The sequence below is a fragment of the Polistes dominula genome, unplaced genomic scaffold (assembly GCF_049000335.1).
Source record: "Polistes dominula isolate Pdom_NZ unplaced genomic scaffold, Pdom_raw_medaka contig_482, whole genome shotgun sequence".
Lineage (NCBI taxonomy): Eukaryota > Metazoa > Arthropoda > Insecta > Hymenoptera > Vespidae > Polistes > Polistes dominula.
The window spans coordinates 1,945,623-1,962,200 of record NW_028301016.1 but is presented as its reverse complement, the minus strand read 5'-3'; the positions used below and the strand labels follow the sequence as shown (position 1 = coordinate 1,962,200).

The following is a 16,578-nucleotide window of genomic DNA, read 5'->3' as shown; positions in this document are numbered from 1 at the left end:
ATTTATCATCATGAAACACTCACGCGTTGTATTCTTGCAGTATTGGTACACGTATGTATACTCATGCATGTGTGCATGCATGCATGCGTTAAGTGGTCGCATGACGATGAGAGAAAGGCGTAGGAAAAGTTGGAAGGAGGCCCAGATCTATCGGACTATTGTCCGCAAGGACGTAGAAAACGTAACCTATACATTTATGCAAAACGAATGTAATGTATATTTGTATATATGTGTGTATGTATGTGTGGATAAGTGTGCAGTACACTGAAATGCGAGTTAAGCGTTGCTGACTCATGAATTATCGTCTATAAGGCACGTTTTATCCTGATAATATCTATCTCTTTTTATTGTATTTGTTTTCGTTTTTTTTCTGGGGGGGGGGGGGTTTAGTACGTCTCTTTTTTTAGTGGGTATTAAATATCTGGTTGTTCGAGTAACTTGGTAACCGGTTAACCGATTCCGAAAATGGAACGACGCATTTGATCGCGAATAAATCTTATGAGTTGTAACAGAGAACGTAAAAATGAAATTCTTCCTTGGCATCGATTTACGATTTTCACCTTCAAGGATATTCAACTTCGTTTCAACTAGAGACGTTTGCAATTTCTTTTTTTTTTTTTTTTGGGTTGGTGAATTTCTTTCTTGAGTTATTTCTATTAATATATGCGGGTTTATTATTTAGAAAATTATAGTATATATTTTATTATATTACAATAATATATATATATATATATATATATATATAAATTCAGATCATGAGCTTCACTCGTAAAATATACCTAAAGGGTTAAAGAAAAACGAAAGCAACAAAGTTATCAACATTTTTTTGTAAAATATAATTCATCTGATCTGATCTGATTCATCAAAATGCCAGAAACCATTAAAAGACTACTCTCGTCTTTACGGAATTGGACATACACTTGTTTTCATTTTATTTTATTTATTTTTTTTTTTTTTTGAGAAGACACGTGGCCATCAAACGAAAAGGCAGGTGTTGATCGTGCTTAAAGGTGGAAAGGAGAAAGCCTCCTTTAAGGTTTGTTTCGTCCACGGTATTGCGCCCGCGAGGAGACGGTAATAGCCCTTTAACCTGTAACCTCCAAGTAATTACGGAGTTAACCGATGCAAATTACAATAATTTGTACGAAGGAAGCGATTTTCTCTCTCTCTCTCTCTTTCTCTCTCTTATTCTCTTGTAACTTCTTTTTACTTCACCCTCGACAACTAAGAAGCTTCTTTTTGGTTTCTTACCAACCACCACCTTCCGCATTCACCTAACTTTCTCTTTTTCTTTCACTTTTGTTTTCTTTTTTCTTTCTTTTTATGTGATTCTTTCTTTCATCTCATCTTACTATTCTTTTGTCTTCGTTCTAATGATTAGGCCTTTTTACCTTGCTACCATTTTCTTCAGTGTCTTTCGTTTCAAGGAATAAAAAAATAGTCGAGGTTTTTACGAGAAGGGTGAGGCGGGTGGGGTTGAGGGGACAATTTCGAGACATTCGAGCTTTTTAAGCTGGAAAATCCGAGACCTTATTCTTACTATCGTAGTATAAAAGAATAGAGATGATACTTATTTAGTTAGTATCATCTTATCTTTTTTACGTTGGATTAATGAAATAGTAATATTAATTATACTCAATTAATATTCAAATGAAGAATTATTTTTTAAGACTTTTGTACAGTCCTTTTGAACTATTTTGTCATTTTACAAGACGTATCTTTTAATCTGGTATTATTATTAATTTATTATCAAATTAATAAATAATACTATTAACTATTCGTATTAAAAAAATAAAGAGAAAATGGCATTATTTAATATTTAAATAAACTTGAAACTTTTTACTAATATAATTTAATAATATAATTAATTATTTAAAGATATTTTTAATACATTAATTTAGTAATATAATTTATAAATTAATTATAAATAAATATAGGATAATAATTTAATAAATAATTAGTAATATAATTAATTTACTAAATATAATCTAATATTTAAATAAACTTTACACATTTTACTAATATAATTTACTAATATAATTAATTATTTAAAAATATTTGCTATATATTAATTTAGTAATATAATTTATAAATTAATTATAAATAAATATAAGATAATAATTTAATAAATAATTAGTCATATAATTAATTTACTAAATATAATTTAATATTTAAATAAAAATACAATCGTCGTAGAAATAATTTGGGGACAAAAATCGAATACTTTTTCCTTTTATTTTTTCTTGAGTTAAAATTTTGATGATTGAAACCTCATAAATCGAAATCATTGAGAAAAGAAAAAATCGTATAAAATTTTTCAAAATGGGTTATAAGAAATGGAACACGGCATCTGTCGATGGTGTTGGTAAGAATTGTAAGAAGGTTGTAAGAAAAGGAGGTGTGAAGATGAAGGGAGGAGATTTTTGGTGACTCTGCCTCGCAAAGCAAATTCTATGGGAGACTGATATATCGTATGGTTCGCACCCGGCTACCCGGAAACGGTAATAACTCATGGCGGTCGTGCGGTTAACGGAACAGCATTAAAGATTCCTGACTTACGGGGATTCTCGTGCATTGCTACTACTTGCTAACGCGACCTCGTGTATAATATCACCGTTATACTCTTCTACTTCTTCTTCTTCTTTTTCTTTTCTATGGAGCTTTGAATCTTTTGGATGAATTCAAAGCCAAACTTATGATACGACAAGAAATAAAATTGAATTTGGGTTCATAAGTCATTGATTTGTTTCAACGATACATAGACATGAGAACAAATATTGGGTTCGAGTAACATTTGTTTTGTATTTTAATGGAAAAGAGAAACAAGTTTTTATTATATTTTATTTGCTTAATGGTGTTACATCTGTTAAAATGATTTTGTTCAATTTTTGTACAAGATTTCATCGTCTGTGACAATGAAATTTTCAATTCGAGGATACTTGAACCACAAGGTTTGTACAATGATTATCAATTTTGACTGAATAAACAAATATTATAACATTCTTTTGCTTTTGTATGGTGACTTGAATCTTTTGGATGAATTTGAAGCCAGACTTTTGATACGACAAGAAATTAAATTGAATTTGGGTTCATAAGTCATTGATTTGTTTCAACGATACATACAAGAGAGAACAAATATTGGGTTTGAGTAACATTTGTTTTGTATTTCAATGGAAAAGAGAAACAATTTTTTATTATATTTTATTTTCTTAATGATGTTACAACTGTTAAAATGATTTTGTACAATTTTTGTACACGATTTCATCGTCTGTGACAATGAAATTTTCAATTCGAGGATACTTGAACCACAAGGTTTGTACAATGCTTAGCATTTTATGACTGAATAAACCAATATTATAACCTTCCTGTGCTTTACTATGGAACTTTGAATCTTTTGAATGAATTTAAAATCAAATTTATGATTTCATAAGAAACAATAGTTGATAAGTCATCTATTTGTTTTAACTATACATAGACGTGAGTACAAATATTGGATTCGAGTAACATTGGTTTTGTATTTTAATGGAAAAGTGAAACAATTTTTTTATTATATTTTGTATTTAGGTTTCTTCAAATAATTTGAAAACATTGTGATTGTGTGTGTGTGATCGATACTTATAGTTTCTTACCAATGTTGCAACTGTTTAAGTTACTTTGTTCAGTTTTTATACAGGATTTTATCAACTTTGACATCACTCAGGCATCTCTGACATTAAATTTTTCAATTCAAGAACACTTAAACCATTAATTTTGTACAATGCTTATTATTTTTTGATTAATTATGAATAAACAAATATCATAACTTGTAATTTAATTTTTCTACAATGTGTCAGCTTTCAAATGCACTCGAGTGTTGACAGTTTCGATTAACATTATAAGAATTATAGGACCTTAAATTCATCTACAAAGGAACTTTTTATTCATTAGACCAATACAATGTTAAAGTTCAATAAAAAAGAAAAAAGTTCAGGTATTTTTTTAAACAAAAGAACAAACTGATTGAAGATAGTAAAACAGATAGATATTTAGAGTTACTATGGATCTTTCTAAAAGTCATCAATTTGACTTTTCTTTCTTTTTTTTTTTGTTCTCTTCTTTCCTTTTCTTTTCTTTTCTTGGTTCGTTCGTTCGATTTTGTAAAAGATTTTTCCTTTCGAGAAACGTCGAAGTTTCTTAAACAAACAGAGAAAGACTTACCTCCGACAACTACTATTTTCAATTTGAGAAAAGACTTACACGAGAGAAATCGGGTTAGAAAAAGAAAGAGAAAGGACAGTCAAAAGTAAAATCTTTAACTCTTTTTCTTATTTTATTTGCACGAACGAACTCGTAGAACGCATCACCGTTAACTTCACTTTTTGAAATAACAGGCCAAAGATCTGCCTATTAGAGGTACACGCGTTTCAAATGAGATCTCTTGATTCGCACGAACCGTTTTATTATTGCCCTCAAGGAATTCTATAGATATATATGTGTGTACATAGATACATCCTTGTAGGTCTTACGTGTGATCAAACTCAGAAACGTGACGTGAGCTAATGCGAATGATTCTACCATTGATGTTCAATCATACATCTTCAAATTGTTCTTTTATTGTTTTTATTTTCTTTCATTTTATTTCCTTCAATCGTTGTTGGATATTTATACTTTCTTAATACAACTTTATGTACATTTTATGTAATAAATAATATTATAATGATATATAATAAATATATACAATAATTTTAAATACATAATTGATTTTTGAAATTGTTTTACAAATTTATTAATTTTATTTATTGTTATTGTATTATTTTATTAAATTTGTATTGTATTTATTATTAAATTTATTTATTGTTTTTATTTTCTATAATTTTATTTACTTCAATCGTTGTTGGATATTTATACTTTCTTAATACAATTTTATGTACATTTTATGTAATAGATAATATTATAATAATATATAATAAATATATACAATAATTTTAAATACATAATTGATTTTGGAAATTGTTTTACAAATTTATTAATTTAATTATTATTTTTTTTTTAATATTACATATTATCTAATTGTAAGAATAAATAAATTTGTGTAAATTAATTCAATCATTGTTAAATATTTATTTTTTTTTTTTTAAATACAACTCTTTTTATATTTTATATAATGATAATAATAATAATTTATAATAAATATATAATTTTAAATAGATAATTGATTTTTACATAATATTTATTTACTTATTAATATATTATTTTTTTTCTATTTAATATTAAATATTATCTAATTGTAAGAACAAATAAAATTGTGTAAATTAATTCAATCGTTGTTGGATGTTTATACTTTCTAAAAATACAACTCTCTTTCTACATTTTACATAAAACATAATATTATAATAATATATAATAAATATATATAATTTTTAAATAAATTTTTACATAATACATAATCCCTACATTTTTATATTTATTTACTTATTTATAAATATATTTTTTTGTTTCTATTTAATATAAAATATTTTTTAAAAACAAATAAAATTGTGCAAACTGGTAGAAAATTTTTATTTTGTTTTTTTAAATTTTTATTTTATTTTAATTTTAAATGATAGGAGTCCAAATTTAAAATGAAAAGAAACAAACTTAAATAGGAAAGTTATTTTTTTATTGCATTTTGATATTAGATTGTTTTATTTATAAAAAGAAATTAGTGAAAATTTATAAATAAATGAATGATTGCATATAAGTGTTTAACCTAAATAATGAGTAGACTTATTATAAACTTGGTAGAACGTAAATTGTATCAAAATATAAACCTTTGAACTCGAACTAGCAAGTTGTTACAGCTGTTATCTAGCTTAACTCAAGAGATGTAAGTATTTCAAAAATATATATAGATATACAAGCATCTAACTTCAAAGTTACATAAGTTAAAGTGAAATGTATTTTTAAATATTTTACATAGCATTAACTTGTCTAAAAACATCTTACCAATTAACATTTTTTCGAACACATAAAAAAACGTAATGGACTATTAAAACCAACGAACTGAAAACATTCATTTTAAAATCATCTCAAACTATTTTTGCAGCCCAATAATAGTACCAACTATTAAGTGTAGCAATTAATTCGGTTCTTTCATATTAAATTAATTGCAACAAATCGGCATATTTTTTATGTCAAAGAAATTAGACAATTGTCTAAAAACAAAAATGATCCAAAATTCTTTAAAATAATGAGAACTATTTCGAATAATAAAAGATATATGTATTATTGCTTATGTAATTATTATAATAATATTTATATATGGTATATATAATAATGTATATTAAATAATTAATAATTCTAATGTGTAATTATGTAATATGTACTTATTAATAATAAAAGATATAATATGTATATGTATTACTATTTATTTACTTATTAATTAAATACTAAAATTTGTTTAAAAAAAGAAAACAAAGAATATAATTAATATACTTAATAATATCAATTAGAGTTGAATAAAAAATTGTAAAAAAAGAAATACAAAAAATATAGGACAAAGTAAAAAAATATTTAGCATCGTTCAGCTTGATTACTTATTAAATAAATACCAAAATTTATTTCAAAAAAAAAAATACAAATAATTAATTAATACACCTAATAATATTTATTAAGTTCCTAACAAAAATCCTAAAAAAAGAAAAACCACATAAAATCTAGGATAAAATAAGAGCACATTTGGCAATTGATCGTGTCGAAAATCTTCAACGATGTTAAATCACCATAAGAAGAAGAAAAGGAAGAAAAGGAAGGAAGGGGGGGGGGACAAGAGCAAAGGAAAAAGCATAAGGCAAAAGCACAAGGCAAGGTTCGATTCAACTCGACTAAGGGTGGCACACAACACAACACCACACCACACCACACACTCTCAGTCAGTGTGAGGGCCGAGAAGGGAAGTGGGGGTAATGCTTGCTCCCGTCTGCGCCATTAGCGTTGCAATTAAACATGTTTATTACCTGGCAGCGGTAATGCAGCCGGGCGAGTCCTTAATGTTACCTAGATAGCAAGGGGGCATACATTGCGTGCCAGGAGGCTGGTCGACTCGACGAGGGAATTCTAGCCGCGGTAATGCGTTTGCTTAAGCCGCCAGCAATAGGTGTGTGCAAGTATCGGCACGCGAATCCTTTGTATAAATGTGTATATGCATGAATTCTTCTACATATATTTATATATGTATGTGTGATTACGTGCTTGTAATTGTACCTTTGTACGTGTCTCTACCACTTCTTCGTATTACGTTGTATTTGTGCATTCGCGAGAGTTGTTTCACGCACGCGCTTTCTGACCCCTCCTTATTCCTATTTTTTTTTTTTTTTCTTACAAGAAAGGTAAGAAATTGAGAAAGGACGAAGAAGTGATAGGGAATGGGGAGGGGAGGTTAGGGGGTTTAAAGTAACGTTGGTTCGTTTCTTTACCAGACGAAAGTAACTCTACCTCATTAGTCATTTTGTTCATTTCTTTTTTTTTTCTTTTTCCTTCACTTTCCAACCCTTACTCCCTTTCTCTCTCTTTCTCTCTCATACAACACACACTTTCTTTCGTGTTTTTTTTTTTTTATCTTTTTCTTTTTCTTTTTCTTTCTCATCAAAACGCATAACGTAACGCGAGTATAATGCACCTTAAGTACAACCGAGATAACGTGTGCAGTAAATAAACGCTTCTCGTACTGTCCAAGAGTCACGTTTCTTGCGAGCATGGAATACCTTAGAACACGTTCCTTCTTTCATTCTTTCTTTCTTTCATTCTTTCATTTTTTTTTTCTTACATGTGATTATATAAAAACAAGGATCTCTAAGAGAGATAAGAAATAATCGATTATACTTCAACGTTGACATTTTTTCCTGTCACCTGTACCATAAAAATAAACTTACATTATTAAAATTCATTATACAAACATCTGGTAATAATTATGTATAGTTAAATATTAAAATCATTTACTACACGTGCTCAAGATCATCTGATCGATCAAAAGTATGAATAAATTTTTCATACGACTTCTTTCGCTTGTTTAATCAGTTAACTGTGGCGCCCTCGTTTAAAAACGTGCACCGTTTTGTGTCGTGAGAATCGAGCCATGACGTATATACTCGTCAATTACAAAGTATTTATTTGTTTATTTTATTTCAACATGGTCACAAAATATTCTAAACATCTTAAAGTTTGAGAATATATTTCGTTTTTTTTTTTCGAAAAATTACAATTTAAATAGCCAATGGTTTCTACTTTATACGTATAACGAGTATACTCGTCAGTAGACAAATCGTACTTGTTCATGACGAGTATACTCGTCAGTAGACAAATCGTACTTGTTCATGACGAGTATACTCGTCAATCGACAAATTATGCCTCGTCTCCACGACGAGTATACACGTCAATTACGATTAACTGATTAAAATATCTCACTTATATCACGGGATAAGAAATTTGTTTAAAAATATCAATCACATTTGTACATGGAAGAGAAAATATCAGAGCTTACGTGATTTGATATTCATCGTGATCGATTAATACGTCTCCTAGTGGGAATAGGTATATATAGGTAGTAGTAGTATTATATATGTGAGAGATACGCAATTAGTGGTACTCGAGTTACACGAAAGGATGGTGTTAGTGGTGGTTGGTCGTACTGAATGCAACTAGAACAGAGTGACATTAATAAAGGTGTATTTCATCGGAGAACGTCATTAGTTTGGTGTCCTGAACAAGCAAGGAAAATAGCTTACTATAGTGATCGGTTTCTCTATCCAACAAAATTCTTCCTTCGTTACTGTGCAACCGTTTGCTAAAGTACCAAAAAGGGATTTCTTCCCCCTTTGCCAAGGATTTCACGGGATTTAACGTTTCCCTTTTGGTCAGAGGATGAAGAAGAATAAGAAGAAAAAGAAGAAGAAAAGGGAAAGGGTAGTTTGAAGGGAAGAGAAAATTCGGCATCGTGCCGATCGCTGTCTTGGAACTTCTCGAAGACGAGGGTCTCCGATTTTCTCTCTCTCTCTCTTTTTATTTTCTTTCTTTTTCTTCTCTCTTGGCATGTAGTAGACGTTTAGGTTGGATATTTGCTAAAGGTAAGCATACTCTTTCTTCCCAGTTCGGACTTTTTGATATAAGGGCTGTTACAGCATGTTGCCCTTCTGACATACGAATCGTCGTCATCTCTCTCTCTCTCTCTCTCTCTCTCTCTCTCTCTCTCTCTTTCGCTATTACAAATCTGAACCTTTTATTTTGTCATCCTATATCGGCACGACTTGAAAATTTGTCTTTTTCCACCCCATTCATAGACGAATCTTTCATACTTACTTACTTTCTTTCTATGCTTTTTTTTTTTTTTACTTCTTATCGTTTTAACAAAAGTAAAAGATGCGGAATAATTAATAACTTTAAGAATCATAAATTTCTTCTTCCTTACATCGAAAGCGTACAGAAAGAGAAAGAGAAAGAGAAAGAGAAAAGAGTTTTCCAGACAATCTCGTTCTTTTACCACAAATGACGTCTTCTTTAAAGTAAAACGGGGAACAACTTCTAGATTTTCTAAAAGTTCTCATGAACAATGAACCCTCATTTTTCTTCTAACATAAATTATTCTACGATCGTTCATACTCTTAGTAAAATTCCAACCATTATAATAGTCATTTGCTTTCGTGAAAAGATAAAAATAATAATAACAATAATAATAATTTAAAAAAAAAAAAAAATTATAAAAAATCAATCCTTTCAACCATCATCATTTTCCCCATGAATTCTTCCTCTCTCTAGTAATTTCTACGAGTAAGAACAATTTCATTGGGAGGGTGCTTTTTGGATATTTTATGGAAACACGTCCACGAGAAAGGGGTGGGGAGAGTACGATAGGAACAGAACGGGTTGGTGGAAAAGTGAGGGTGTGGAAAGAGAATCAAAATGAGTGAGTGAGAAAGAAGAACAGAGAAGGGGTGATAGTGAAAGGGAGAGAAAACGGAAGGTACAATAAAGCGAAGCGTTGGCAAGAGCGAGAGGTGTGGTGAAGAGGGTGGAAAGGGGGAGGGCTGAGGGGGTGAGTTTCGCCCGGAGGATAGATAGGTATATCGATTGAACATTCGCTCAAATATTTAAACGCTATTACCCTCGGTCCGCGTGTACTGTTATACGACGATACGAGAACGAGCAGAAGGGTGGGTGGGGGTGGGGGTAGAAGGAGGGATAAAGAGGAAACAGGAGGAAATAGAGGTGGAGAAGAAAGTAGAGGTAGAGGAGAGTAGCATTGAGACAGTCTGGTGTGTCTGAGAAGTCCTGTTCTATCGGACGATGTCAAATGGTGTATGTGTGTATGTGTGTGTGTGAGGGGGTGTGGGTGTTGGTTGCTCGATGTTGACCTCGACGACGACGCGTCTTTTTTAGTTCAGTGCTATGCGACGACCATGCTTAACCATGCGACTGAAATTGTAGAGAAAGAAATTTTCAACGGGGTGGGGAGGGGGGTTGGGAAGAAAAATCGAAAAAATGGAATGTAACACCTTTGTCCTTGGAATTTGTAAATTGTCATCTCGTTTTTTTCTTCTTATTATTTTTAACACGTATCTTTTTATATTTAAATATTTAGTGGAGTATAATTATAATTTTTGTATTTAATTTATTATTTATTTATATTTAATCATTGGAATACTAAATTGGATATTTTAAAATTAAATATACATATTATTATTATTATTATTATTTCTTTTTTTTATATGTAATAATATTTTGGTACAAATTAATTATTAATGGGAGTGTTAATTATTTCTATAGATTTATATTATTCATATTTATTTAATATATTTAATAATTGGAAAGCTAAATTAAAAATAATAAAATTAAATATAATTATATTATCTTTTCTTTTTTTATGTGTAATAATATTTTAATGTAAATGGTTTTATTATTTATTTTAAATTATTACTAAATTACTTTTAGTGTCGATTTCTTCTTTTTTTTTTATTTCAAATATAATATCATTTCTATATAATGAATTCTTAATAGAATAAAAGATAGAGAAAGAGAAAGAGAAAGAGAAAGAGAAAGAGAGAGAGAGAGAGAGAATATAGAAAGATATTATATATTTTGATAGAATTATTATTAGTTTATCTTTCCACGTATTATGACTATTTCAACAGAATACTATCACGTTATTCATTCAACAAGGTATTAGTATTAATAGAACATTTACTATTTCAACAGAACTACTATTACTTTATTTATATTATACTGTATTATTAATAGTAGATTTTATCTCATTTTACTTTCCATTTTTTATAATAAATTATTTCTATATAATCAATTCTTAACTAATCGATATAAATAGAGATAGAGATAAAATAGAATAGAGAAGGACTATATTATCTATTTTGATAGAACTATTATTAGTTTATCTAACTGATATAATATTATAGTAACATCAATAGTTAGTTAATATTTCAACAGAATTATTATTATTATTATTATTATTATTCTTACATGACTCATTTAATGTCATATTAGTATTAGATTTGTACAATAATATTTCTATTAGTTAACATAATACAAAATTTAAATATCATTTTATATTTTTTTCAACAAGTTACTGTAATATTTTTTCTTTGTACAAATTATATAATCAATAAATTTAATATCTAAAATAAAGTAATTAATTTTTATTATCATATCTGTCTCTCATTATTAAACAATTAAAAAAGAAATAAGAAAAGACTGAGAAAATGAATTTCAGACCTTGTAAATTAAACATTTAATCATTAATAACAAATTAATTAAAAACAGACGTCATATTACTTATCATACTTTCAACAATAATTAATTGTTTTACATAAAACATCAAACTTACATATAATAAATAAATTTGACGTATATTTCAGAAGATTAAAATCTTACTTAATTAAAATGAAGAAAGAAGAAAATCAAAGGGCGACCGGTTTATACGAGTCACAGACGTGTGAAGGGATTATATAATTTCCAACCCCTCATTCTAACCCACCCTATTCAAAAGGGGATACTTTTCGCACTTTTCCGGCTTCGATTATCGCGTGAAACGCATTCTACGAAACAGAAGTGTAAGAATGAAAAGAGAAATGGTGGGGTTGAGGGATTTGATACGAATACCAAGAGATTGTGCACACACCACGTGCATGTGTGTATATATATATGTGTATCGGAGACGTTAAAATGACAATGATGGCGTATATTAACACCGTACACGTTCAGAAACGTTTAAAATCGTTTCGAAACAACAATAGGATATATCTCGGGAAGTATATTGATATCGGATTCGATTTTCAACGACATTGACATAACGTTTATAATTAATTTTTCACGAAACGTCAGCGTGATAACGACTGATCGGGAAAATTATGACTAGGAAGATAGACGTGTGCATGCGTACGTATGTACACATGCATGCGTACATATGTGCATGCATGCGTACGTATGATGTGCATGCATGTGAGTGGATAATATTCGTTGGCCCGAGATGATATCGATCCCGATGATATCCTAACGAAGATTAAATTTATTTCAAATAGAGACAACACGCACACATTGTGGAAGGTTAGGGGTGGGGTAAGGGAGTATGGTGTGGGTTAAATCGAATAAATCGTTTATCGAAAGAGAGGACTCGGAGTAAAAGATAAATTAACTAGATTAACAAGATTACATCGCTTACAATTCGATAACTAAAACTTTCAACATAATATTTGGTATCGTAATAATAACTAAAAGGTCCTTGGCAATCGTGTAACTTGTTGTTTGTGTATAGAACAACATCGATCGTTTTCTCTTCCCCTCATTCGTTCTCTCTCTCTCTCTCTCTTTCTCTCTCACTCTCTCATACTCATTCAGTCAGCCTATCTACCTGTCCTTTACTATCGTTCGGAACTACATTACCGATAACCACGAGGACGAGAAGCTTAGGAATGTAAAGCCGCTTGGCCATTTCAAGTAGAATGTTTCCTTTGTCCTGACGTCTATTCTATCCTAGCAAAGCGTACAATTTGAGAGCGATTCCGGTCGATCGGTCGTTGATACGAACGATACAATCTTCATCGAGAAAACGGGGTGGGGTGGAGTAACGTGAGGTGGGGATAAGTTAAAGGTGAACGTGTAGAAGGAATGAAAAGAAAGAAGAGGAAGAAGAAGATTAGTACTTATCGTGATATCTTTCCACGATCTTATCCGATTTTCTTCTAAAAACTACGAAAAGATCTTCAGGAAGATCGATCTCTAACGATCTTACAATCTATCGATCAAAATCTATCGGATATGAGAGTTTGCAAGGTTTTGTTTCACGTTGATTTTAATCTTTTAAGCATTACGTGCCATTATAGTGGCTTTCGCAGGTGCCATCTTCCAGTATAACGCGACAATATAGGGGCTTCCCATGAATTTCATATTCCAATACAACGCGCCACTATAGTGGCTTTCGCAAGTGCCATCTTCCAGTACAACGCGACAATATAGGAGCTTCCCATGAATGTCATCTTCCAATACTACGCGCCACTATAGTGGCTTTCGCAGATAACATCTTCTAAAATATATTATACCTAATTTTATTTTCAATTATTAAAATGAATTGTTTAGGTAAAGTACATGTGTATCATTTTCTTAAGAAAAATTACAATTTTAATCATCAAAAATTTCATTTTAATGTACCTTGCGTAAATTAACAGCATTGTTCGTCAATTGTTCGTCACACATTGTATAATAGTTGTACAGTTTACATGCAATTTTCGTTGAACCCTGCCGTACTGAGAAAAAAACCCATGCAACGTTTAGCAGTGCCTATGAAGTTAAAAACCAACGTGTTGAACTAGGTAGGAATAAACTAAACGAGATGATAGAAATATGATAAAAGAAATAATTTCAAACCTTGGAGGAAGGAAGGAAGGTAGAAAGGAAGTTAAGAATGAGAAAAAAAAAATAATATGAGGGTAGAGGAGGGTGGTGAAGTGTGATCGATGACGCACGGATTATCAAGCAGCGTGCAACCTCTTCCGCTCGCTCGACTCGTCGTCGAGGACTACTTAGCTTCTACAACCCACCATCACCATCACCACCACCATCACCATCACCACTACCATCACCACCAATACCACTTTTAACGTTTTCCATGAACCCAAGATCAATTCGCAAAACATATATCGAATACGACAATCGTAATACGATCGAACTCCTTCATGGGGTGAAGAGAGGAAGGAGATGGGGGAGGAAGTTGGGAGTTCGAGGTCATTTCTAGGTCTGATGTATCATTTTTTATATGACAACATCCGCCTTTTCATTTTTTATATATCAAATAATATAAATTTATATGCCCCCTTTTATCGGGTTGCTCGATAAGCTCGTATTGATTTTGTATAAACATTTTAAAGGTATACTGATGTATTTATATATATAGAATATTTCGTTACATGCATTTATTAAATAATATGTATTTAAATCTCGACATGTGAACTTTTTGAACAAATTTAATGGTATAAGTATTTAATCACGTTAGGTTTGTTTTTTGTATCAAATGTTAATACACCGCGTATGGTTTGAATAATTTTTAAAAATAATTTAATAATTATATTAATGATATAAATGTACAGAAATTTTACGGGCTATTCATAATATATATATATATATAGTCTTTATAATTTCAAATATATGGACTTCAAAAAAAAAAAAAGAAAGGATATTTCCAAATATTAAATTACAAGTATTTAAACAAGATAAAATTGTACATTTAAAACGAGAGATAGTATATTATATTCTATTGAAATATTTTAATTCTTTTTATCATTTATTTTAACGTTTTTTATTTTTTTATTTTTTTTTTATTTTTATCGGAAAAAATCAAACTTCCGTATAAAAAAAAGAAAATTATGAGAGCATGAACAATGCTTGATTATTTAATTGCATTTTTATATTAAATTATTTTATTTCTTTTTCTTTTATTTATCTACGTGAAATATTGTGCATCGTAAACTTTGAGAAGCATTGAAAAAATAAAAAATTTGTAAAAATTACGTTCCAGTGTTCGTTGATTTTACCACTCTCTTTTGCAACGTATTGTTTTATAATGTGTGAATATTCTATAAACAAAAACATTACTCGAATAATTTCAATGTGAACGTTTACTAACACGAAAGTAATAATACACACGACTTACACGTTTTCACGTATTTATCTAACTGTTAATTGTACAAAACCGCTCGAATACCTCGATTGATTATGGGTTTAATACATGCAATTGCTTTGTTTCAAATATATATAATATGCATAGAATTTTTAAAAAAGGAAAATATACTCTCTACTCGTATATTATGTAATTTTTCTCACATATAATATCAATGGTTTTCTACTCCCTTAACAACAATAATTGTTAATATCTACTTCTTTCTCTCTCTCTGTTTTTTTCTAGATAAATATTTTAATAATGCGATATTATTTGATTTTAAAGATATAAAAATTAAACAATAATATTATATTCTTTAAAAATAAATTACAATATAATTTATTAATATAATTTATATTAAATCGAATTGATAATGGACTAATAAAAATATCACTGCAATGCGTTATAAAAAAAAAAAAAAAAAACAAAAAAAAACAAATAAAGAATAAATATATATAATAATTATGTATATAAATATATGTAAAACATTATAAAATAAATTATATATTATTATAAAATAAAATATAAATATAGAATAAATATAGAATATATTTCACTTTGATTATTCCATTTAAAAAAACAAATAAATATTTATTAAAAGTAAAACGATATATCAATAAAAACAAAAAGAATTATTGTAACATTCTTTGAAACGACTACCCTTCAAAAAATATATTTCATTATTTCATTTTAAAGCTACTAAAAATTAAAACAATATTATTTCCTTTAAAACTAAATTAAAATTATTACATTAAATCAAATTGGTACAGGTCTAATAAAAATATCACTGCAACGCGTTATAAAAACAAATAAATATTAAATAAAACTAGAAAGATGTATCGATAAAAACAAAAAGAATTATTTTAACATTCTTCGAAAGTACTACTCTTTTAAAAAAAAAAAAAAATAAATAAAATCTTTAAAAGAATGTTCTCACACAGGCAACGTCTTAACTCTCAAGTCAGACTGTGTCGAATTCAAAGTCGAATCCGATCGAGATCGATCCGCTTTGGGTCGTCGAGTAGCTTCTATTTACGTCTCACGTTAGAAACGATACGTGCTTGTCAGCAAAAAGGAAAAAGATAAAGAAAGAGAGAATGAGAGAGAGAGAAAGAGAGAGAGAGAAAAGGGTAAGAGGAAGATTGGCTCAATCGAGATTCCCTCTTTCCGAACGTCTAGCAAACCAAATGCATTTTTCACCTTGTGCAGGTTAACATTTCGCAAGAGAAAAAGAGAGAGATCCAGTCTGCCTTTTTTTCTCAAAATAAAAAGAAAATAAAATGTAAGAAAAATATCGATCAAAAAAAAAAAAAACGTTAATCATCTATGGTGTCTGGTTTTATCTGTGACGAAGCATCTGGATCTCGGGATCGGATTTATTTTAAAGGCCACACGGGACACGACGATGA

At 29.4% G+C, this 16,578-nt stretch overlaps 1 protein-coding gene across 1 annotated transcript in view; it reads right to left on the bottom strand.

The window, feature by feature from the left end:
• The window catches only part of LOC149032031 (sterile alpha motif domain-containing protein 5-like), a 135,194-nt gene that overhangs the window by 115,408 nt on the left and 3,208 nt on the right, over positions 1-16,578 (bottom strand). The gene's annotated exons all lie outside the window — the stretch shown is intronic.